General features: G+C 36.8%; 1 protein-coding gene across 45 annotated transcripts in view; it reads left to right on the top strand.

Annotated features, from left to right (window-relative positions):
• Window positions 1-25,130, top strand: part of ZBTB20 (zinc finger and BTB domain containing 20) — a 471,634-nt gene that overhangs the window by 77,825 nt on the left and 368,679 nt on the right. For 22 of the 45 annotated variants that reach the window (XM_021548945.2, XM_021548925.2, XM_021548939.3 and 19 more), the window contains one exon: window positions 8,754-8,813. The gene's annotated coding sequence lies outside the window, so the exon portion shown is untranslated. Of the gene's footprint in view, window positions 1-5,511; window positions 6,960-8,753; window positions 8,814-8,913; window positions 9,001-23,117; window positions 23,910-25,130 lie in introns of those variants that run through there. The other 23 variants (XM_021548918.2, XM_021548923.3, XM_021548928.3 and 20 more) reach the window with 5 other exon arrangements.

The following is a 25,130-nucleotide window of genomic DNA, read 5'->3' as shown; positions in this document are numbered from 1 at the left end:
ATGTCAGGATCGAAGATGTTTTGTGGGTGTCATTTTTAGTACTGTTTCAAGTGTGTATTTTTGTTCTAATTCCCTTTATGTTTAGACTAGACAAACCTATTGCAGCATGAAGGAACTGTTTTGTGTCCAGAAGTCATTGCAAAGTGGCAAATATTGAATTTTTAATGTTCCCTACTGAATATAACTGGGGAAAGACACATTTTCTAAGAGGTTTTGTAGATTGTTTTGTTTTGTGTTTTTTTTTTTTCCTAGAGGAAATGCTAAATAAATTTTTCTATTGTGAGGTATTTTAGGTATGCCATACAAGTCTTATACATATATTGGAGTAATATTGAAAAATTCAGTAAAGTACAAGAATAAAAAGAATGGAAAATAGGCTCAATTTTGTTTTGTTTTTGTTTTTAAAAATAAAAATGTTTTGAATGTCACTTGACAAACAACAACTGATGACAGTGGGAAAAGCTTTGGAACTGATATTTTGTCAGGGATTTTAATAAACAGTAAGAGTCCTTTGTAATAATACTGAAAATACTTCTCCAGCAGGAAAAAAAAAAGCTTTTGCTGTGATCATCTATTTTTGCAGAAAATAAATCTGATATTTACTGAAGTCTTAGCACCTGTCTTAGCAACCTCATTGTGGAAGGATTGATAGATATATTGACAAATTACACAGCAGAATAAATGCAAGAAGCTAAAACTAATTACATATAAGTTTTCTTGCCTTTTGTTGAACTTTTATTTCTTAACTGGGGTAGTGTGATCTTCAGAATCAACTGGAGGCCACTTGTCTTGGAAGGTTATCATCCTTTCTTCACTCTGTTTTATTCACCTGCCCGCTGATACCAGAAAAATGTATTTCTGATAAATTTGCGTGCTTCACTAGCTAGAGATCAAAAGCAAATTGGTAAGAATTGTACCAGGACTGCTTATGGGTGTTTTTTGATATAGGGCTGATTCATGTCAGGCTAAAGGATTCTGTGTTTTTTCCTTTTCTGGCCTGTACAGATACCTGAGCTTTGATTCACTTTGTAAATAGAAGGAGCATGAAAACCAGTGTACTTTTCATCCTCACTAAGGACTAAAGTCAAAATCTCCTTTTCAATAGTAATTTCTGAACACCAGTACAACCAGAACAGCTATAGCTATAGCCAGATAACTGGGATCTCTGCTCAGAGCTACTCCTCAGGTCTTCAAAGCTTGGATCAGCTTTGGCTGAGCGATTCTCCTTTGGTACCACCTGCTGCCCATATGCGCTGGGCATCCTTCCCAGGGGTTTCCAGCTAGCATTGTGTAAGTACACACTGGAAAGGCTGCATAATTCATGAGGACATAGTCAACATATCTGCCTCTTGAAAAATGTCCTGAAAGCACTTCTAAACTCAAAGAAAGATCCTACTTTTTCTTCTGGGTCTAGTGAAATACAAAGGATTTGGGAGGATTTGCTGTTTGTTTTGTTGCAATTGTTTCCATTGTGAGACTTCAGCAATTTTGAATGAAAGTCATTTTCCTTCAGCTGAAGCTTCCAGAGGAAGATTTGAAATCAAAAGTTAAAGAAGGGATAGGCATAGTGTATGTATCACTAATGCTGCATCTTTTGTCTACTGAAGTATTTGTAAGCTAGCCTTTAAGTCCATCAAAGATACATTTTAGTGTTTTCTCTATGTCTTCTGCTTATCCTTATTTTCTGTAGCATTAGGTAACATGTATTACTTATACACTCTTCTCTGTGTGTCAAACAGAATTTGTAAGTCATTTATGTGAGCACTAGACAGTAAACCATTCTCATACACTGTACTAAATATTAAATACACAGCATAATGTGCTAATAAAATGTTGGTAACATAAGTAGGCCACCTAAATTAGAGACTAAGCTAACTCTGTGATTAACTGTCTCATCTCCTGAATTCCTGAATTGCACCTTTGAAAGGCTTCAGTAGGCACAAAAAAAAAAAAGGTACCATACATAAATATTGACAAAATTGTTAAGATCTAAAATCAGGGGAAAAAAACCAAATTATGTTTGACCATTCTAGCAATTAAGACTAGATTAATAAATATGTTATCAGTTATCACATTGTATATGTTTGTATCAATGCTGAGGGAATAATAGTATATGAATTGGCATTGGAACAGGCACCCCAGGAAACTGGTCACAGCACCAAGCCTGACAGAGTTCAAGAAGGATTTGGACAATGCTCTCAGGCACATGGTATGACTCTTGGGGTGTCCTGTGCAGGGCCAGGAGTTGGACTTGGATGATCCCTGTGTGTCCCTTCCAACTCAGTATATTCTGTGATTCTGTAATACGTCTTCATTGATCCAGGGCTTCCAAAGCAATATTACAGAATCATTTCTGTGAAATGCGAGCTGAGAAAAGTTGTCTGAGATTCATAGCCATGTTTCTGCCATGGTGGTTATGATGATATTCCCATTCCAACAAAAAGTTGTGACTGTGTGATGTCCTGAGGTTACTGAGGAGGAGATGGGCGTTGTTTTGCACTACTGAATGCTGGGGGCTTCAAAGGATCTGTGCTAACTTCAGCAGGTAAAGAAATGTCACTTGTTTCATCCAGCAAGGAACCTTGAACTTCCCTCATTTTCAGCATATCACCTGGAAAGGCTGTGTCACATCAGTGCTGCATTGGGCAGAACAATGTGTCAGAAGGGAGAATGTAAAGATGGGCCCAGCTGGAGGTCTGCCTTGAACAGCATCTTGTCAGAACCTCAGGGACCAGTGGTGATGACCTTTTTTTGTTTGTGGCACAGATGAGGTTTGCTTCAGCAGGGTAGCTTTATTCAGTAAAGAAAAGGTGATTCTCCTGGGGCTGTTTTATCCTGTATTGTAGAATTTCTGTCTGGAGCTTTCACCAGGTTTTCCCTCTGAATCTATCATCTTCCTAGCAGATGTACAGAAGCTGAGGAAGGTGCATATGCCTCACAGGAATCTTAGTTTTGCTCAGCTGCAGTTCAGAAACAGCCATCCTATTCACTAGGAAGCACATGAATACAGGATCTTTATACTAAAACTTTGATTTCTATATTTAAAATTCCAGCATGGTTTGGTGAGAGGAAGGTATTTGGAGGTTAATAAGAAATGTGTATTCTTCAAAACAACCCCATCTCCAAAAAAAAAAAAAAAAGTCCACAGCCTTATAAAAGACCTGGTTTGTGTCCTAAAACAAAGCATGTATTTCATGCTCTAAAAGTCTGAGGTTTGTAGCTGAAAAAGATTAAGTAAATAATTCAGAATTTGTTATGTTTACTTGTTAATAATTAAGCAGGTTAGCCTGTGTACTTTTTATAGGCATTGAACTTTATTTATTTATTTTTGTTTACTTGGCTCATGTTCTGATTTTTAAATTTGAAGAAGTTTCTGCCAAGGAAGAGATCACGAGAGAAAAGGCATCAAGGAGTTAAGTACTGCACAGGAAACAAAATCTGTAGGGACATATAGTCTCTGGAGAGAATGGAGAATTGTCATCTCTCACTTCCCTTCTGAATTCCTCCAGACTAATCTCTAGTGCTTTAAGGGAATTAAATTTTAAAGGTGATAATGATTTTTCAGACAAAAGCAGCACCTTTGATTCCTACTTTGTGTTTCCAGAGACAGAGAGGTCTCTGTTATGAGGTGACATTTGGTTCATCTCAGTGAAAGGAAAGTTCCAGCCATGTTCCGTTTCAGAAATAGCTCAGAAATTTGAAGGAAAAGATGGGTAACAGACACATCATGTGTCTGTTTTCGTGTTTGAGTGAGTTACGGTCTGGGGAGATGCTGTAAGCTGACAGCTGTAAAGTCTGAAATCCTTGCCTTTTGAGGAGGTCTGGAGAGGCCACAGCAGCATGAGCTGCTGTCCCAGCCACATGTGGAACCATGCATGGACAGACTGCATCCTGGGCAGGTGATAGTTCAGTCCAGGGGGGCAGTCTGGGCAGCCAAAAGCTTCCCAGGCTGCTCTTGAATCTCAGTGTCTGTCGCTTGAGAAGAGAATGTGATGAGAAGCAAAAAAATTCTGTGTTTTCTGCCCAGTAATTTTTGCTTGTTGTTTTACATAGTGCAGCCCTGAGCATAGATTGGAATAGAGAAAGAGAAAAGCTTTGGATTCAGGTTTGGTTCTCCCCTCCTCCCCTGCCCACTGCTAATCACATTCCCTTCCTACCTTAAGTAAGGCCACTGCCTAATATTTTTGAATGTTTGAACTGTTCCTTTGGTCTTGGCAGAATAAGATATCATTTGATATTTTCACTCACCTTTTCAAAAGGGGAGACAAAGCACAGGGTAGTGTGAAAAGTCAGCTGAAGTGATCGGCATTAAAAGACAAAAGCTGCTGAAATGTGAGAGTGATCTTTGGACTGTATATTAAAAATCAAAGATTTTAAAAGACTGTTTATATGAAAATTAATAGCCTGATTTTGTTGACAGTTGAAGTCTTCAGCTGTTACCATGGCATGTTTTAATTCCCTGTCTGCACTGCTATTTCCTTCTGAAGAAATACACAGGTTCATTGCTCTGATATTAAAAATGCCATTTGCTTCTCATGTTCCAGGTGATGATTTCTGTTTAAGTAAACTTATGGTACATGAAATAAAGGCATATTAACCTCACAGACAGCATTGCAGATGCTCTTTTTTTCATCATGTGACTGCTGCCTTCAAAGATCATTTTGTCCTGAGCCTAGACAGTTAATCCAAACCTTTCACAGAGATAAATATGGGCAGGCAGTATTTTTCAAATAGATTTGAGTAGTGCACAGGGAACTTTTTAAATTGTTTCCTGAATGACTTTTTCATGTGTGAAGAATGTAACTGTAACACAGTTGTTTCTTTAATTTTTTACTGTATATGTATGAAGCTTACTTTCCCACAAAAAAGCCAAATCATATCCAGTTCATTATCTGATCCTTACAGACCAGGTCAGTGGTCTGCTTTGGACAGCTGTCTTCAGAAATTCTTCAGGCAATATCTTTATCATAGAATTTAATGCTAGTCACTTGATTTATTCTTTCTTTTTTCCCAGACAGACAAGCTTGACTCTTGAGAAAAGTTATAGAGATCACAACTCTAGTTCTCAGTGGACCAAAGTCCATATCACAAAAAAACATTACTACAGCCAGTAACAGTTTCCCTGTGGTTGGTTTAAGTCCAGTGAAGGTTGAAGCAGCCCCAAAACCTGACTGTTCAACATGGTCTCTTAGTTCAAAGGTGAGGGGCAGTGGTGAGTCTGTGTGAGACAATCTGTTCTTCTCCTAGAAATACTGCCCTGAAAATGAGGGCATTTCAAGCTTAAGTGTGCTAGGTAAGACTTTTCCACAAACATTAAATTCTCACAAAAATCTAATTTTCTTTTAGAGCATTTTTGTCATGCACTGTCCACTTTGCTGAGAATATGCTTTGCCCAAGTTTCATGGCAATTTGAATCTCAAAATAGACCAAGAGATTTACAAGTACTCTCACAGTGAATCATGTCTGAGGTGTCTTTTGGCTTCTATATTCTTATCATTAATAAACAGTGACTTCTTTCATTCACTTGCTGCTGGACTTCAGTTTGCATGTGTGATGACAGTGTTTGGAAGGAATTGAACTGGAGTGATGCTAATATAATTTATATTACTCTTTCAATTTTGTTCTTAAATGTAGGATCTTAAAAAAAGAAGATTTACCATCCTAAATTACCATTTACCATTTCCTACTCACACCATAACCTCAAGAGAAAATGTAAATAAAATTGACACAATCTTTACATTTTCTTGGATTGAATGTGTTTATCTCAGCATCACTTAATCTGATGATAGGTACTGAACAGTGTTTTTTTAATTCATAGCAAATATCAGAATGCCATGCAGCCTATAAGGCATCAATATAAGGAAATGAAAAAGCATGTATAGTTCCTCGTTTGCCTTTTCAGCAGTACAGGATGCTCTTATTACTGTACAAGCAATTAGCATAGTGGAAGAGGCATTTTTAATTTAGGATAGTTTAAGTTATCAATTTCTGTATTTCTTGCTTTTGTGGTAGATCTCATTCTGGTTAGATATTGAAAAAGCAGAGTTAATAAGTGTACCTCATCTACTTCATCCTGAAAAGCACATTTTGCTAGGAAATCACCGTGGCCTACCTCAAGCCTCTCTGAGGACTGATAGACTTACAGCTTTGAGCCCAGTAAGCCTCCAGTGAGCCTTTGCTGTGAAGTCTTCACCTCTGCTTAGTGCAGGGAGTTAACTTTCATGTAAAAGTGAAGAAAACAAAGTGGTTTCCTGAATTGCATGCAGAGTTTTTCACTCCATTGATGTCATACAGGCGCATAAGATTTTGAGGGTATTACTTGATATGATATAACCTGAATCAGCAATAAGCTGTTGATCTAAGTTAAACCACAAGGTTTAAACATGGAGGTTGGAATTGAAAACAAAGTGTATGGCCTGGAAAGAGCTGTCTTGGTCCAACAAATTACCATCTCAAATATAAGGCTTGATTAATTGAAATCATGTATAAAAACAGTTATAAAAACTGTGGCAGAAATGTTGCCTCTAATTAAATTCAGGCATTCAAATGTTTAGAAAGGATCAATTAATGATTGTGAAACTAAAGTAACTGTTACAGTTATACAGACTCTTGTACAGCAGTTTCTGGCAGAAATTACAGCTGACAAGAGGGTAGCTTGTCATCATGAGTAGTTGTACAAATTTTCAAATGCCAGGAGACCACAGAAGAGAAATGGAGACTTTTGAATTGGATTTAATCCTTTGCAGGAGTCTTAAACACTGCTGGAGGTCTGACTGATCAATGGGTTTTAAAATAGAAAATTTTCTCTCGCACCTTGTGATCAGATTTTCCCATGCTCTTCCCGTGCTTTTCAGGCTCCCTAGTCCCACCCTCTCTTACTGGGCTCACTCAGCACAGCCGTCTCTCACTGCAGCACGTCGTGTGCCAGCAAGCACAGAGTGGTGCAGCTGGTAGATGAGGTACAACTTTGTACCTAATAGTATCTCTTGAATCGAACATATTCTCGTGCAACCCATCCAGCAGCATTTAAAGGTCAAAACCCTATCCTCATTACTCAATATCTAGGCCTTCTGCTTTGCTTTATTCATTGTCTGTGCAGATCTGACAGACTGTTCCAGACCGTCCTTGTGTAATGCTGGAAAGTGCTAACAGCCGCTGTCCAGCGAGTGTTTCTCTCTATTCAGGTGACTGCAGACCATAGGAGGGCTGAAGCATTTGTTGTGCAGCCTTAGATCAAGCAAAATAAAGGCTTGATTAATTTAAATCATGTATATAAACAGTTCTTCCCCCCTGAAAACAGTGAAGCTGCCATCCAGCAGACCATGCAGAGTACACTCAGGACTGAGCCACATAGGCTGGGGGATTGTCATAGTGGAATTTCTGCAAATGCTCCTAGAGGCATCATTTGATTGTAATGGCCACAGGTAGAAAGCACCCAGAAAACAAAAGGAAAATGACAAGATCTGAAAAGAAATTGTGAGCATGTCTCAGAGAAAGAAATAGAAGCATCCGTGTAGTAGCCAGGAACTGGTGAGAAGTCAGGCTTGGAAACAATAAGCCTTGAAAGCCTACTGTTATATCTTATTTATTTGAGAAAGCAATACTTTGTTTGCTTTCTTTCTAAATAAGTAAAGGTACTCCGAAGATGAGTTCATTCAGATGAATAATCTATCCTTACCTATAATCCCAGGAATGAAAATTCCGTGGCTAGCTATGAAGAACCCCCACTAGCAAAATATATATATAATTTTTATAATATATAAACAATTTATTAGTTTTTAAATTATTTTAGTAATTTAGCTAAAACTCTATTTTTTTTTTTTTAAATTGGTTATTAAAGGATACCAGTAGTCTTAGTTAGTCCTGGCGTTTTCCTTGGACACAGGTTCTTAGGTGGAAAGTCAGCACTTGAGAGGAACAAAGAGATCTCACTACTCCTGCAAGGAAGCAGAAAACCTGACAGGAATGGATTTGAGCACTGTAATCTAAGCGAACCTCTTATAACAGGAACTGGAAACTGTGCCAGTCTGGTCCTCAAACCATATTCTGAATTGGTGAAGGAGGGTGCCCACCTCTGTCTTTCAGTCTTCAAAATGCTTACTTTTTCCTCAGCCACTTCTGAACATTTTGGTAGTTAACAGTATATGGTACTAGGTCTGCTTTTGGTTCCCTGTTTCTTCAATTAAGTCTGTGGAGAGGTTTTCTGAACATTTTAGTCATTAAAGCCATTTCTAGCTGAAAATATGAAAAAGTTGTACATGTTTTTCACTAAAAGAAAAAAAGAAACTCTTTAGACTCAATATGTTAGAGAACTTACCTCTAATTTTTTCCAAAATATATTTGAATGACAAACATAAGGGGCAAAACTTTGGTTGTGACATGCATTTGTTTTTATCCCTAAGATAAATTAAGGTAAATTTAATAGAAATAAAATTACTTTTTTGAAGCATGGAGTCTTAGAAATCACTAAGAAATAAAAAATTATTTTGTGTCCAGCTGTATAATTTGTCTCTCTGAAGCATGTGCCTAGCATGACATTTGAAATAGTAATGCATTTAATTTATTTTTTGTCACCTGTGCACTGCATGCAAGCATGTAGGATTTTGTTTTGTCTTCCTTCAGATAGGTGTATGTTTATGTATATACAGCATTCCACCCACTTAGCCCACTGAACACCAGCTATTTGACTGTTATGGAAACTCAAGGTTTTTTGTGTGCAAATCCCCAAACATACTTATTTCTTTTCTTTACAGCAGCATAAGAAAGAAGTGTTGAGAGCTGCTCTTAACCCTTTTGGAGGCCGAAGTCAAAAGGTAAAACCAAATGGTAGTGTTTGTATTTCTGAAGGTGTTGACATCATAATTGTTTGAAAATGCTGTTTCCTTATCCCATCTAAACTGAGATTTCCCGCAGGAGAAGAGCAGGGATATGGTAAGAGGAATCAAAACATTATTAGACCTCTTTAAGAGCCACCAGCATATCTGGGCATAAATTATACAGGTAAGCTACAACTGGTAAACTGCAATTATCTGTTTTACTTAATATGAAAACATTGGTGTTGAGAGTCAGTGGGAATTTCAGTAGGATTTAATATTGCTAAGGATTTAATGATTTTTTTTCTCACTATTACTTGATAGTTTTTATGATATATAAAGTTTTTTTTCAAATTACAGTGAGACAAATCCTGTAGCTCTTTTCTCAGAAAGAGTCCCTCAATGGGAGTTTTGCCTGAGTGAGAACTGAATGAGGTCTAAATAATTAGCAATTAAAATATTCAGTTATTGTGCTACTGTATATAACAAAGCACTGGAGGTATTAAAAATTGCTAATCTCCTTCTTATTAAAATGTTAACTGCTAAACATAATACAGTTTTGCATTTCTATCATTCATTTTTACAGTTCATTAGTAGAGGTGAAATGTTTGTGACAAATAGTCATTTGAACTTTTAAGGGATTGACTTTGTTTTCCTGGCATTTTAGTTAGTATTTCCGACTGAGTTAATTTGCAAGCAGAAGTCTTTGCGTAAGCCGTGGATTTTAGTAAAAAACCTGATCATGAGTAACTTCTCACATGCCATTCATGAGTATTTGCAGAAAAAAGCCAGTGGTAGGCTACTCCTCAGGAGGCAGGGCTGTCCAGCTTGAGTGTGTAATTTATGTATGTTTATGGCTGTTTGAGTATGTAATTTTTACATTTTGATCCAGCAGCTTCTTGTAATGGACTCCAGTGATAGGTTAAGGGTTGTCCAAAGGGTTTACTGGACAATTTTCAGTGAGACACTGGCCTGTGAACAGTTCAGCAACTGGCTAAGGAGCAAAGCTGTGCACCCCAGGCCTGTAAATTAGCACATGAACTCTATTACCCTGCTAGTTAATGTAAAGGCCAGACTGTGCTCTCATCCTGCTTCACAGTGCAAAAGAATGAGTAAGATGCATCTCCTATCTCCTCCACGTAGCAGCAGAGGAAGTGTGGGAAGGGAGAGTCATATTTGGTGACAGAGTGGTAAGTGAAGGTGGTAAATGGTAGAGGAAGAAGATGAATTTATGAAAGGATTTGGAGACAAGTGAATTTCCCACGGGAAGACAACACCCTCAATGCTATTTCCCCCATAGTCACTCCCTGGAGTCGATTTTCTTACCTACTATGCCTAAAGTTTTTTTTTTCTGATCTTTCTGTAGAGACATTTAGACCTAGGATTTAATTGTGCCATATAACTGTTGGCAGTTCAGGCCATGATTCTGCAAGGATTTACACCTGTATTTCACTTACAGCATTATGAGTAATCCTGTTGAAATACATGAGATTAATTGCAGGACATAAAGTTAGGCATGTATATTTGTCTTCGTAGCAAAAGAGGTGTAGTTTAATTTATTTATTTACTTTCAGGGTGGGAAATTATTTTTAAAAATACATAAATACACAGGATTTTCCACAAATTTTGTAGCAATGAAAGAGGAGATGGATGATCACAAAATAAGCTTTCTGCTTGCTCCCCAAAATCACATTTTTGTCATGTTCTCAGCTGTAAAGTGTGGGTAAGAATAGGCTGCAATAATTTTCCTTTTTACATACACAGTTAACCCTCGAGCTAGAATGATATGATCATATGATTTATTACAGAGGAGTGAACAGGACTGAAATCAAACAGGAAGGCATGTGTACTTATGTGGACTCTTGTTTATAATTTCATCAGATTGGTGCACACCTCAGACATTTTATTTAGTGATAAGATATGCAAATTATTCTGGAGCCAGCAGCAATACCTTCACCTGAATGTTAAAAGTGGCAGAGATTTTTAAACCAACCTCAGTAACAACTTGTATTTTAAAGTAACTGTTATTAAGATATAGCTACCAACTACAGCCAAGTAAGTGCAGAATAGTTTCCTACTTTCCTTCATACCAGTTTCCTTCCTCTCTTGTTTACCTCCATGGAGGAACAAGGCTGCAAGCTTACCTGTAAATACTGGGTGTAACTATGGGCAACAGTGCAGATGAGCTATACAGGTATGTGGAAATTTGTACAAAGCACAGGAATGCAGTTTGAAAATGGGGAGACCTAAGGTATGAGACATACCAGAGAAGATATCTTCTGTTTCTCCAGATGCCTACCTACATCACATCTTTGTATCTGTGAAGGGATGGGTAGCACAGACTTAATTTCAACTGCTTGCTCTGTATTTGGTTTTAGTTTTCTTGCATTTGTGTCCTTAAATCAGAATGTGGTAGTAGAAGCCTGTGGATGCAGTGGAACGTTTGGATGGTAGCTTTGCCATGAGATCGAGAACTGAAATTCCTCAAAGCTGTAGATGTTCAGCTGCTGGGCTTTTGGTTTTAAGTGTACATGCACTCATGAGAAAAGAGGTGTCACTGAATATGCAGCCTGGGATTTAAATGTTAGATGTGTTTATTTTTTGAATTCTTGTTCAAGTCAGTGTGCAGTGACTGTAAAGTGATAATCCTGTGTATTTTCCTTAGATTCCTCCACTTTTCTGTATGGATGTGTGCTCATAACTATGTCCAAACACTTCCATATGAAGTTTTCCTAGGACCTTCTTGGCTTGTTTTCTTCTTCTTGTTGTTTTTAGTGTGTGTACCTAATTAACCAGAAAGCTAACTGGACTGAAAACATCCAACAAAGGGTAATAACTGAAGCTCCTAATTAGAAAGATATGACCTGTCCATAAAATGTAAGTCCTGTAATACATTCTCATGGATCTGGGTGCACTTTGTGAAAAAGCCAAAATACTCAAGTCTTACTGCTTGTGTGGATTTGGGCCACTGCAGCAGAACATTTTGTTTACAACATCTAATTCTAGGACCCACTTTGGTGTTGTGGATACTTGACTTCTATCCACTCAAATGGAAGCACTTCAAAATAATTAAAGTAAATGAATTATCCATACACAAAGCAAACCCTTTCAGAGGGAAAGTGAGTTTAAGGAACGCAAGAATCTGCTTTTCTTTTGGTGTGTTTTTTTTTCTCAACCGTGTATTTCAAGGTCTTCTTAAATAAGAAGCCAATGCTTTTATTGAAACATAAAAAATAAACTTGAATTTTTGATTGTCCTTTCTGCCATGGCTGATGACGTTAAATCATTGAAACCTAGGGAAAAACAGATGAAATTTGTCTTTTCAAGCTGAAGTCTAGGCAGTAATGTATTGCCACTGTGCAAAATGCTCACTGAGGTAGCACTGGAAGTGATAACAGTGGATGTTGTGGTACGTTCACTTTTAATGCAGTGCTGTAAAAGACTTTGAAAGAGTTGGAAGAGTTTGACGGAATTTTCCTGATAGGCTGTAGGAATTCTCCTGGTTTAGTCTTTCACCTGAATGGATGCACTTTAACACTTCATTGCAGTCCTAGGGCCATGGTTGCAGCTACCAACATTGACACTTGGCCAGTTGCCACAAGAATTGATCACTTGCTGCTGTATAGGGAATAGTTGCCTACATCTGATACCAATAACCTTGTTAATCCTAACAAATGCATTTAGGTTTGATAAATGTTGATACTAGAATCTGTCATGTTCTTTCAACATCAAGCTTCACAGGAAATCTCTGCTCTCATGTGGAGGTCCTCCTTACTTGCAGCTCCAGGAGGTGAAATTCAGCTTCTTTCTTATGTTGACACTGCACTTGCTGGTTTTTTTTCCACTACTGAATTTAATTCCAGGCATCCAGTAGCATTCCAGAGGGAGAGGGGACCAGCATTGCAGTCTGCACTGCTGTTTCTCTGCTTGTGATGAATAATAGCCCACTGGGCTAGTTAACCATTACACTGACTTTTCCCTGTTCTTTCATTGCTGGTTTGTGCCTGGGGAACATGGCTTACCAGAGCCTGAGCCCAAAATTCAGTATTGTGTGTGCATGTGTGTTTTATGTTTACCTGCATGCATATCTGTTTGTGTTATACAGCAGATATTCTAGTAAAACTAACAGTGCCAGGCCAGTGTGCCTGGTTTTAGGTGTAAGTCACAGGTAATATTTTACTCTTCCTCTTTTACTGTTTTTGATAATGAATGTGAATGGATTGGCCTCTTAAATCAACACACTGGTTTCCTTGTTCAGTGCTTTAAGCATGGAGTTTCAGGATGCTAAAATTCTCTTTCTTAGAGAACATTTGAATCATGTGGCCTGTGATTCATGTTGATTTGCCATGGACCATGACCTGATACCTCCTCTATAAAAAAGATAACATCTCTCTTCACTGAGAGTGAAAAAGTGGTGGCAAGAAGTATATGCCAGGGAAGTTCTTTAAGATTCAGAACAAGATATTTAGCTACCATGGACTCTGATCAGATGTGTGCCTGGGTCAAAGCCAAGAAGAAACTTTAGTCATTCTCATTTTCTTCATCTGAATGCAAATCATCTGGTAGTATCTGGATGACATGGCACAGGTGCAACTTGCCACTTTTGCCACATAGAACATAATTTGACTTTGAATTCTTTATTCTGTGCCAGTGACTTATTTACATTTTTTGGAAAGGATAAATAGCAATTTTGCTTTCCAGATATCACATTCAGGTGTCCAGACAGATTAAAGTACTGAGCTTTAATATCTCTGGTGTTTGTTTAGGGAAAGTTAATTTTCTTCAGTGGATAGCTCAGGACAGTGACTTTTTTTGCTTCTTCTCCTGGCTGATTTCTATTCCATTGTCTTTAAAACAGGGAAGACTTGGCTTCTCTGTTTTTCTGTAAAAGTAGAATGTAGCTTGACAAAGAATTAATTGTAAAAGAGAGGGTAAAATCCTCCATCTGGCAGTTCAAGATTTTTTTCAAATGTTACTGTGTCCTGCAAAGTTCAGGAGATACATCTTTCACTGAGTAGTATGGTGAAATAATTCCCTCCCTCCCTCCTTCTTTCCTTCTCTTTATTTATTTTCTCTATTTCCTTCCCTTTCTGTGTTAGTATCTGCCTCTTTGTCTCTCTGTCACCTCTTTAAGTAGATGGACATCTGTTTTCCTGAATCAGACATTTGTGTGGGCACACTGTGATGCTGCTGCTGAACACCCAGGTGCTTTTGTTGTTCATTTTGTAAGCTTTCCAGTCAAAGCCAGCCCTTATACAGTAGTTTGATGAGCAGAGTAGCATTCCTGCACAACTTCCTACATAACTCAGTGTTCTCAGCACTGTGAGTTATTAAAAGACCAACTCCTATTCCTCCTGCACCACAAGTGCAATGGCAGAAAACAAAATGAGAGACAGCAAGAAGTCAGCAGCTGTGGGAACTGGACCACTTCTGTGGCAGCAGCACATTTTAGTGCCAAGAAGATGAGATAAACCATTTTGACTCTGAAAAACAGCTTTGAGGCCATTTTAGTAATTCACTTTGAGTCTTTGGAATTAAACTTGTATCATTCTTACTGATATTAATAGGACTTGGGGGATTATACAGGTCTCTATGCCTTCCAAAGGCACATCTTTGGCATGGCAGAGAGAATTCATGAAAGTAGGCAGAGTCTCTTCTGAGAGAAAAGCAGCTGAAAACTTGTATTTTTTCTGTCAAGAAATCAATATTGAAAAAAGAAAAAATGAGGTAAAAATGTTGCTCCTTAGTCACTTATAGAGCATTTTAATTACATAAGTTTTTATAAATCTGAGTTGTGGTCATTAGCTGCAGAACTTTGATCTGAAACTTCTTCCTTCCTCTGAATTAAAATATCTTTACAATTATGTTCATAGGCACATTTAAATGTTTGGGGTTTTTTTATGAGATGGGTCTGCCCCAACATGTCAGTAGCTCTGTCTAAGCTTTCTCTTGTAAGTTATATTTTAACAGTTTGATTGGTAGGTGCCTGAAACACAATGTTCCAATCCCACCTGCCTGGCTGGGCTATAAATGTGAGATGCACTCTTTCCATATAAACTTTAAGCTTCCTTGAGATTCCAGAGGCCACCAGACTGAATCACTCTCAGGTTATCTCCTCCACCAAGACTGGAGACTCTTATCATGACTTTGGAGGTGATCAAGAAAAAGCATCTTTCCCTTTGCCAGGGCATTATACTGCAGCAGAGATTCATTTATTTAGGAGTAACTGAACTGAACTAGATCTTGGGAAAAATATTTTTTACCCAAGTAAACTCTTTATGATTGAGAAACAGCTTTTCTTTGGTTATTTTGCAATTAGTTTTAAAAATCTTCATCCTCCCACTATTCTTTGTTATAATTGGTGACTCTTAGCAGAGAGACATGTGGAGGCAACATTACAATGTGAAAAACCTAGTTATTATCCAGACTGATCCAAATAAGCAAGCCCACCATCCTCTCAGGCTCTTCAGAAAAGTGTGGAACTTTTTTCCCAAGCAGTTGTCTGGGGTGGAGAGCTGCACAGATTTTTTTTAAAATGCCCTCATCCATCTCTCAGAGAGATCTGCTTCCTATAGATTGGAGAACTGCCTGTAGAATTTTGAGGAGACAGTTGCTCATGTATGTACACTGAAATCCATGGCCTGCAGGTGATCCTGTTATCTCTAACTCTAGGACTGTGCTTTAGTAAAATAGATTAATGTTAAATTACCCAGGCTTTGTTTATGCCACTACTGAAAGGCAGCAGCAGGTGAGAAGTAACTTGAATATGCCCTCTCCCGGTGTTGTTGTATTAAGTGCTGTTTTCATTCTCCAGTTAGCTTCATAATCTAGCCTTTAAATTATGAGTTCTTTAAGTTCTTCAGATCCTCAGAGTCATTCTGTAGAGTTTTAAGATGCTGGACTTTGTATTCAAGAAGTGACATGACCTCTTCTTCTCTCTTCTTGGTACAAAATCTCATCAATTTTCTGAAGAATATATGTGCCTGTAAATAATTTTCATCTCATAATGAAATCCATGTTTATCTGAATATTGATATCTTAAACAGTAAAAGGAAGAATATATTGAAAAGAGGTATTTTTTCACTTTGAATACTGTTATCTTTTCTTTCTTCTTATGTAGCTATTAACAGTTTTACAGAGTTGTTAAACTTGTATTTACATTTTCAGATCACATCTTTTTGAACATTGTGTTGATGGGGAAGAACATCAGTTAAAAAAATCACACTTCTCCTTTAGAATCCTTTTCTTTAACGTCTGGTAATATGAGTGTTAGTTTGGCATATTGTAGGAAAAGTACATATAAGCCTTGAGCTTAGATTTTGAAACCTGTACAGTCAAAGCTATGTACAGTTGATCTGGACATAGCTTGTAGGATTACAGAGTTTAGCATTTAAATAAAATCATACTTTACTTCTATTTTGTCAATCAAGTAATCGTAAAATGCGTGGGTTTTTAAAAACAAAAAGCATGATTTAGCAGAAGTTTTTCCTGCTTTTTTGATCAATTTTCTAACCATAGATTTTTTTCCTTAAAGTCTTGCCAATGGCAAAACTAAGGAGGGAATGTGTGGACTCATGCAGAGTGCTCACTAGGGCAAAAGAAAAAATAAAACCCCTAAGCTATGTCTGAGGAAATGTCACATTTCTCTGATATGAATGAAATGCAGAACTTGCTTCTTACTGCTTTGAAAAAATCAAATGAAGTAACCTCTCCATTTACAGAACAATTTCTCTCTGTGTTCCACTTCCATTTCTTATTGGAAATCAAACAGCTTTGTTTTTCAGCACTTGTCCTGCAAACTTGGTCCCTTGTGCACATACACAAAACCCCCTGAATCTATGCATCCTAGGAAATCAAAGATTTTGGAAGGTACATTTTTTATAGGTAGTTATAAATATGTATTAAAATTCCCATTGCATGAATTTCTTTAGGGGATAATACATGAAATCACAAAGGAAAATGTTATAGCAAAAAGTACTGAAATAAACTGAAATTTAGATCTTCACATTAGGAAAACTGAAGTAACAACATTGTACAGATGCTGAAAACAGGGCAGTGAAGTAGAACTGGGTTTCAATCTGAGGCTTTGTTTTTGACCTCTTGCTGGTATGGAGTTCTAAGACAACACTGTTGTCATCTTCAGTTGCCTTGAGAATCTTTTCAGTTACGGAATATATCTACACATGAAATACAACTGGAAGTCTTCATTCATTTGTACAACTTCAGGGTATTAAATTCTTAACACAGCTTTCAATGAGGTAAAAGATCACAGTAACTCTTACAGGAAATATTCAAGTGCATTATCCCTGAAAACCAGGGAAAATTATTTTATTTTATTTATTTTATTTTGTTCTAGTTTTTAAGAGGAGAACCTTGAGGAACATCTATGGGCTTTCTGGGAGTTTAAACTTCTTTTCTCCAGTGCACTGCATTCACAAAATGTGAGATGGTAGAACTTTTTCCTTACACAAAGCTGTCATTGTTCTAAGGCCATTCTGCTCCCTCTGCATATGTGTTGTAGCAGGTGCCCCACTTGCTTGGCTCTCCTGGAGAAGTTTTATAGATTAAAGCACCACAAGTACCCTGCACAGTGGCACTATTAACAGTGTGGAATGAGGTTGGGAGAAAAACTCATATAGAAGCTACACACCTAGGTGCAGTTAGTAAACAGAGATAGTTCCCCTCATTAAGCATAATTAAACCTAATATTGACTGCAAACTGTTACTTACCCTAAACTTCTCTGCAGACATTGTGGAAAAGGGATTAACGTAGCAGATAGGTACACTAATTACTACTTTCTTCACATTAAAGTTACCATCAGCAAGGCCTATATTCATAAATAAAACATAGTAGGGGATGAGAGACTGAGAAATATGTAAATTCATTTGCAGAAAAAAAAAAAAAAAGACCAAATTAAAAAAAGAAAGTTGAGTGATGCTACTGGAAGCAAAATGGCACTCTAGCTAATTACCATGAAAAGTATGATAAATCATGGACGTGTATCCTTGACTTCTGACAGATAGAGCCTGCAGAGTGCAATCTCTCATGCGTAGCTGCCTCTGACTGATTTAAGCCCCTACCACTATCGGGTTTGATGGGAAAGCACAAAAGTGTGTTATTTTATTTCCTTGGGTATTGCTGCTACCTCTTTCTTCCTAGAAATGACTTGCAATTATTGTAAAAATACAGTCTGATTTCTTGTCTGCAGAAGAATTGTTGTTTGATGCAATTGACAAACAAAGGCTCCAAAGATGGTCTACTTATGGTTTAATAGCTGCATTTTCAAATGCAATTGATCTGGTAAATTGAGACGACTATAGAAATATAATAAAATGTCAAGGGAGGGGTTGCTTTTGCTTTTTTATGCTTATTCTCATGGGATAGATCTTGAGTCCCACAGAAAAGATTAAAAGTCAGAAATAGTTTAATTTATGAATTTCTATTTGTTTTCTGTAGAATTTTAAGTGAGTTACATTGTTGCTCTGTGCTTCAGCTTTTTTATCTGTTTCCTCCCAAATTTCATAGTTTTCTACACTTAACAACTGCTGCAAGGGTCTGCACACACTTAGGATTATTCATATGAGAGGCTTGCAGGATGAGGCCATACTATGTCTTATCATGTTAGGGCTGCTACTGCTTAATCCTGTAAATACTTTAAATTTGAATACATAATGGTGGTGTGATTGTTGTTTGTGGGGTATATTCTGTTTTCCTTTTATATCTGTCTGGAGTATGTTTTTGGTTTAGCCATATCAGAATAAAAGTCCCTTTTGTTGGGCTAGTTTACACCAGAAAAATCCGAGGAGAGATTTATCCTGAGTTTCCTGAGCAGAGCATTGCCCAAACCACAGGCATAGGAGAAACTTGAGTACACTAGTATTTAATGTGCAAGGTGGAAATTTACCATCTTATTATGTAGATATTTTAACACAAAATTATTATTGTCTTCTACTGAGTATTAGCCCTTAACTTTTTATGAAAAGAAATTCAATCTTTGTAATGCTCACAGTTCCACATTTTGCTGAAAGAAAGGGAGGGAAGAGTGAAGTTGTTAGTTGAAAATCTGCAGATAGGTTCTAAGCAGTGAATACCTTGTTTGTTAAGTTGTTTAACTTATCTTTTTGGTTTCTTTTTTTTTTTTTTTTTTTTTTTTTTTTTTTTTTTTAGATACTGATATGATGTATAGGTAGGAATGTATAGTTCCCAGGTAGGGGTATTATGCTTCAAGAAAAAATGTTTAGTAATTAACAGTGATTTCCTGCTCTGATAACCCTTGCTCTATACCAACCCTTACTCTATACCCTTTTTTGTGTAGCCAGCTGCAGTGTTTATAGATGTTATGTGCTTTTTGCAGTTTTATTGAGTTTTGACAGCATAGAATTTGAAGAAATATTTCAAAATTGTTTCAGAGCTGCAAATTGCTTTCAAAACTTACATGGCTAAATTCTGCAGTGACTTACACATCATAACAGGTAGTTAGCAAAGCAAAGAGTTGTCTTCTGAGCAACAGTCCAAAATTATTGCCAGCTAGTGAAATCACAGGTTAAAGAACAATTTACTAGAGTAAATACAAATTTAAAGGCTAGTTTGTTGCAGCATTAAGAAAAAATTGCGTGTCTTCTCTTGTTTAGGACTACACAACTGGAGCAAGGAACTTTCACCTGGAATTAAATTTGAGGAGCTACTTGTTGTGTTTGCTTCTTCAGAGAGATTTAGGACAACTCAGTTATGGGCTTTTTTCTTTTTTTTTTTTTTTTTAACCTGGTTCCCTTCCTTTTCAAAGGGAAGAAAAAAAAGGGTCAATGTATAGAAAACAGAGAAATAGACTTGAGACATGAATGTTATGAGGCTGCATAGCTTATAAATTTCTGTTTATGATCAAGGTTCCTGGCCAGACTTCTCCAGACTTATCACCTAAATGTCATGGGGAGTCTTACTCACATTGTGTAACAGTGGACAGCCTAAATCCTGGACAAGCATTCCTGTATTTGGCCTGTTAGTAAAATATGCATGGTTTTTCTGATTAGAAAGTGAAATTGGGAATATCAGTTTTATAGAGAAACATTGCAAACAAGTTTTTTTCATAAACAATAAACGTTAGGAAAACTATATTACATAAGAAACGAGAATATAAATTGCAACCATGTTTTTGGGAGGAAAAAATTATTCTGCTTTGTATGTTAGTATTCTAAAACTAAACTGTGTTAATTCCCATTTTCTACCCTGCCAGCTGGTGTCCACTGGACACTTAAAGTCCAGTAGACACAATAGTAATTGATGTCTTTGATTTCTTGTCAAACTCATTCCCTCCAGTTCTTCTAAGAGCTCTTAAGCTTCTATCAAAACTATTATCTAAGTAATAACAAACTTGAAACCCAGTCAATGCTGCAAAGCATAGACCAAATCCTGTAAATTCATACTGAGGCAAAATTTACACTGAAGTCAAAATTAGGAGCTTTGTCACTTGCAGAATTTCTGTGAGGCAGAAATTCCTACTTACTTTCTTGCCCTGTAAGGACGACTGAACACGCTTATAGATTGTTAGAAAATCCGGACACAAAATATAATTTTTTTTTATTAAAGCATATATTTTTTGAGCATTCTTTTGTGAAGGGAGTGTCTCATTTAAGCAATATTTATTAAATAATAGTTGAATTAAGTATTTGAAGATTATAATTTTCATTCTTATCAATATCAGGACAGCAGGATCCCATGACTGACTTAAGACAAAATGTCTGAATATGGTCCTATTTCTGCCAAGTACAATGTAGAAACAGGAGACCAAGCTTTAAAATATGGATGAAATTTTCTTAGTAATTTAAGTCATATTCTTAATCAACTGGTTTAAATTTATTTGAATTAGGCAGAATGTGTCTGTTTTAAATACTCTTCCATTTTCTGCTGGGGATGTAATAGGTTTCAAACCTTTATTCAGATACACTCAGGTCTGAGAGAGAGCCCATGATTTCTCCATCTAAAGTTTTTCCCAGTGGAATGCTGTCTAGAATGACAGTAGTGGAGCTCATATCATTGTCCTTCTATCAGAACCTAACAGCGAAAGTGTATGGCTTTGAGGACACTTGACCAGCATCTTGGTATTTTCCTAGTAGATACCAGTAGATCCAGTTACTTCTTTTGCCGTGTTGAATACTAGTGTGTTTTGAATCCTGCAGTTCCTTAGTTCTTCTGTTTCCTATTAATTTTCCTGTTTATTCTTATCCTTCCCCCATGAATTGTGTTCTCTAAAGTCTCTTTCTCTGTTTCCATTTTTCAGTAGTTCTGCTCTTTTGTAACTGAAGCCCTGAATTTCATTGTCTTAGTCAAGTAAAACACCTCTTGAAGTCAATCATGGCATTATCTTCCCGCGTTTTGGCCTTTGCTTGTTGTTTGGTAATAGCATTATATCCATAGCAAACCCTCTGTATTTTGGGACATAGGCTTCAGTCTGCCTAAGGCCAGTTGATTATACATTTACCTGTAGAATGAATCTGCTTACTTCCCCATTTGGAAGCTTGTTAGGAAAGTGCATGCTGCTTTAACATGCAAATTCTAATAAGTAGGTGGAGAATTAGTTTTTTATCTGATAGGTTATTAAAGACAAAGATGGCAATCTGCTTGTTTAATGTTCAGTAAGATCTCCATGTTGAGTGTCCAGGGGCTGTGAAGTGCTTAAAACAACTTGGGAGCTGAGGAGATAATTATATATGAGGGGAAATACTGGGAAGGGGAAAGAATGCAAATGAAGGCAGGCCAAGATAGATTCAGTGCCACAGACTAACTCCCTATTTACCTCTCCCTCAAATACACAGACAATACCTTCAATATCCTGTGTGAGTTAGTGAACATTTTGCTGCATCTAAAATGTAGATGCATTGCTTCTACTGGATATCCAATAGACTTCTTTGGAGTCCCTGGTTACACTTCTTTTGTATTGGGGACAAAGTAGGAAATGTTGTTTCATTGTAGAAGAAGGATTTTAATTAGGTGTTGCAATTTTATGTTAAGATTATTACTTTCTGCAGTGAAAATGGAACATATGGACCTTTTACACAAAAGGTATAAACTATGAATGCCAGGTTATTGTAAGAGATAGTCCAAACTAAATGCAATTGTCCATAATTAGTCAATTTCTCCCTTTACTGAAACAAAAACCCAAAAACAAAAATGCAAAACCAAACAAAAACAAAACAAAAAAACAACAAAACCCTGACCACTTTCTCTCTTATCAAAACTGGAGACTTTCTGTGTCTGTATCTCTGATGTGCTGTTAGGCTGTAGCAGAATGCTTACAAATGAAAGTGTTCTTACCCCTTTTTTCCTTAGCATCTACTATTGGCAGTGGGACTTGGATTTCTCAGTTAAATGAATTTTTGTCTGCTCCAGTTGCCTGTTCTTCTGCACGTCAGATCCATTACATTTTTGATGCAGTGGATTATGGTGCTTTAAGGACATAGAGTAGCTGCTACATGCCTATGAGTTAACAAAATTTAAGTATTTAAATCACATAGGAAAATGAAAAGAGGTTTTTCCTGTGTTTGGAATGACTAGTAGCTTTACAGCCATCAAACTGAGCATGGAATGACCAGTTGACCCTTCCACTCTGTATGTTGACTGGTGACTATAAATGAGAAGTCTTTCCACCCCTGCCATGAGGTTATGAGACATGACTATGTAGTAATTAATGCCACTGTATCATTTTTTATTTGCTACAGAAATATAATATCAGATGCTCAGATGGCATCAATTGGCTTAGCTCCACTGAAGGCAACAAAATGCGATGCCAGCTTATACCAGCTGAGGATCTGGCCCACAGTTAAAAGGAAAAAAGGGACAGGCTGCCAATATGGCAGGGAACATATTGAGATTTATGGTAGTGACTTAATCAGTAAAAAGTTCTGCTTGAAGTGGTTGTCTCTTTGCACATTCCCATTAGTCACTTGAGCTAGAGATATTTGAAGCTCTAGCACAGCCTCTGTGGGTACATTTGTGTTCTTGCACTCTGTTCCACACTCTATGCTCTTAAATATCTGAAAGCATCCCCCATCACTCCTGTTCTTCTAGCTGGCAATCTCTCTTCAGAGGTCTACACAGATGCTGGGCCATGTATATTTTTCAACATCATTTTAATTTGGATGACTGTTTTTTCCTTTTTGCTATATTTCTGGTGTTACTTTCTTAATCACACCTCAAAATAGGAGAAATTTCATGTCTTTTGTAATTCCTATCTAGCTGTCCTGTTTGCATTTAAGTATTATGTTAATCTTGATAAGAATAAAAAAAATCAATTTTGCTGCCTTTGTATTCAACTATGTATGTCATTTTTTTACTTGGAGATAAGGTGGCTGTACCTAATGTAATACCTATAAATTTTTATCTGTTATAAATATGATTGAATAATTTGAAGGATAGAAATTCTCTTGTCTGTATTGCAAAGTTAGTGAATGAAATACTTATGAAAGATGAAATGGCTGTAGAATCTCCCCAACTTTTTTCTCCCTCAGTAATACAACTATTGTAGCATTTGGTTTATAATGAGTGCTGTCTCTAAACTTGTGAGCTATCCCCAGTTCTGATATCTTGTTTTTGATTGTTAATAATGTTCAGAGAATATAGTCTTAACAATGCCCAGAGAATATAATCTTTTGGGCCTGGCAATTTCCATGCTTGGTCCCATTTGTAATGTAGGTTATTCAAGAAGCTCTGTGATCCCATCTTGTAATACAAAGTTAGGAAAACACTCATTTTCTGCTCTGAAATACTTGCCTTGAAAATGTAACTGGACCTACAATATTATGTCCCGACACTTTTGGATCACACCCTACAAACACATTTTTAAGCAGGATAAACTTTCAGAAGTAGAGGTATTTGAATATCTAAAGACTGCAAAGTTTGTTGAGTTTTATACATGTAATAAATTTTCTATGCTGTGGTCTAAAAGTACAGAAAAATAAACTAATCATTAAAACCTCTCCAGATACAAAGCTCAGTTTTTTAAGAAGTTTCAAAGGATGCTTTGAATGACACTCAGTCTTTTACCAGGATATATTTTCCTGCACTTCAAAGTAAGAGTGAGTCTTCTGTGGCATCTGTATCATGTAAGTACTGAAAAGAGTAGTGGGGAGGGAGGACACAGTGTTAACCTCTTTTTCTTTTAGTTTGCTGATTATTGTGGGTTTCAAAGAATCCAGTGCTACCTCAGCTGGAGGACTGTTGCCTGTTTTAGGAAAAAAATACAGGACCCAGTCCATCTCTTACTGATGAAGTCCTTGAAAATATTTGTGTTCAACCAACAGCTGGAAGTTTAAACTTAAGCATGTAGTATCTTCAAATCCCATGTGCTGGTAATTGTAAACAGTACATATAAATTCTTGAACATATTGTAAAGTACTTAAGGGAAAGGTATGAGTTAAAATTAAAATTAAAATATTGCAACAAATGTTTAAAGCAGTATTTATTCTTATATTCTCAGTGAGCTTTTTTAGAAATTGCATGTGTTTTACAAGTTTCCAAATTACATCCATTTTTAGAAGAATCTTAGAGTGGTTTTATGAAATATCATTGTCCCCATTTGATAGATGGGGAAACAGAAACACGGAACAGTTAAGTAATCTTCTCAAGGTTGTAGGATAATTCATGGCTAAAATAGGGACAGAGTCTTTCTTGGCATTGAGTATTTCATGCACTATTCTGCTGCTTCTCTGTGTTAAAGAATGCTACAGTACCTTTATGATACATTTTAAAAAGAAATGCAACCTGTGATCTCATGTTTATAGGTCTGTTTGAAAACCCTTTTCTTTGGCTGTACATCTTCAACTTCTATCCTGACCTTTCATCAAAATTAAATTTTCATACACACAAACCCCAAAACAGAGTGGAAGACTAAATGTCATCTTTGGCTTGCCTGGGATTATATTCAAAACCAGAGGGCAGAATCTAGCTAAGAAATACTGAATTTATATTCTTATAATTGTACTTTAATGCATCAAGAATTTTTCCTGTATATTGGACCAGAACAGAAGGTTAGTAGGAGATAGATGTCCCCAGTTATAAATAATTGTGACAACAACTAACAGTACAGTGCACTTGAAAGAACTGTTATGTCTTGCTGTAAAATGCATCCTAACTACAAAAATGACAGCCTGCATGGTGCTGTGGATGGAGGGCAGCTTGTACTGCTATTCAGAATAATAATATTAGCTTGTATCTGCTTAGAATATCCCAGAGTTTTGTAAATATATCTTAGAAAGTAATTCAGTGTTTCTTATTCTGGTATTATGTAGGAGTGCAAGAAATTTGAAGTCAGATTATAGTACTTC

The sequence above is a fragment of the Lonchura striata genome, chromosome 2 (assembly GCF_046129695.1).
Source record: "Lonchura striata isolate bLonStr1 chromosome 2, bLonStr1.mat, whole genome shotgun sequence".
Lineage (NCBI taxonomy): Eukaryota > Metazoa > Chordata > Aves > Passeriformes > Estrildidae > Lonchura > Lonchura striata.
Note: the sequence above shows the minus strand (reverse complement) of the source record. Positions and strands in the feature narration are given on the sequence as shown.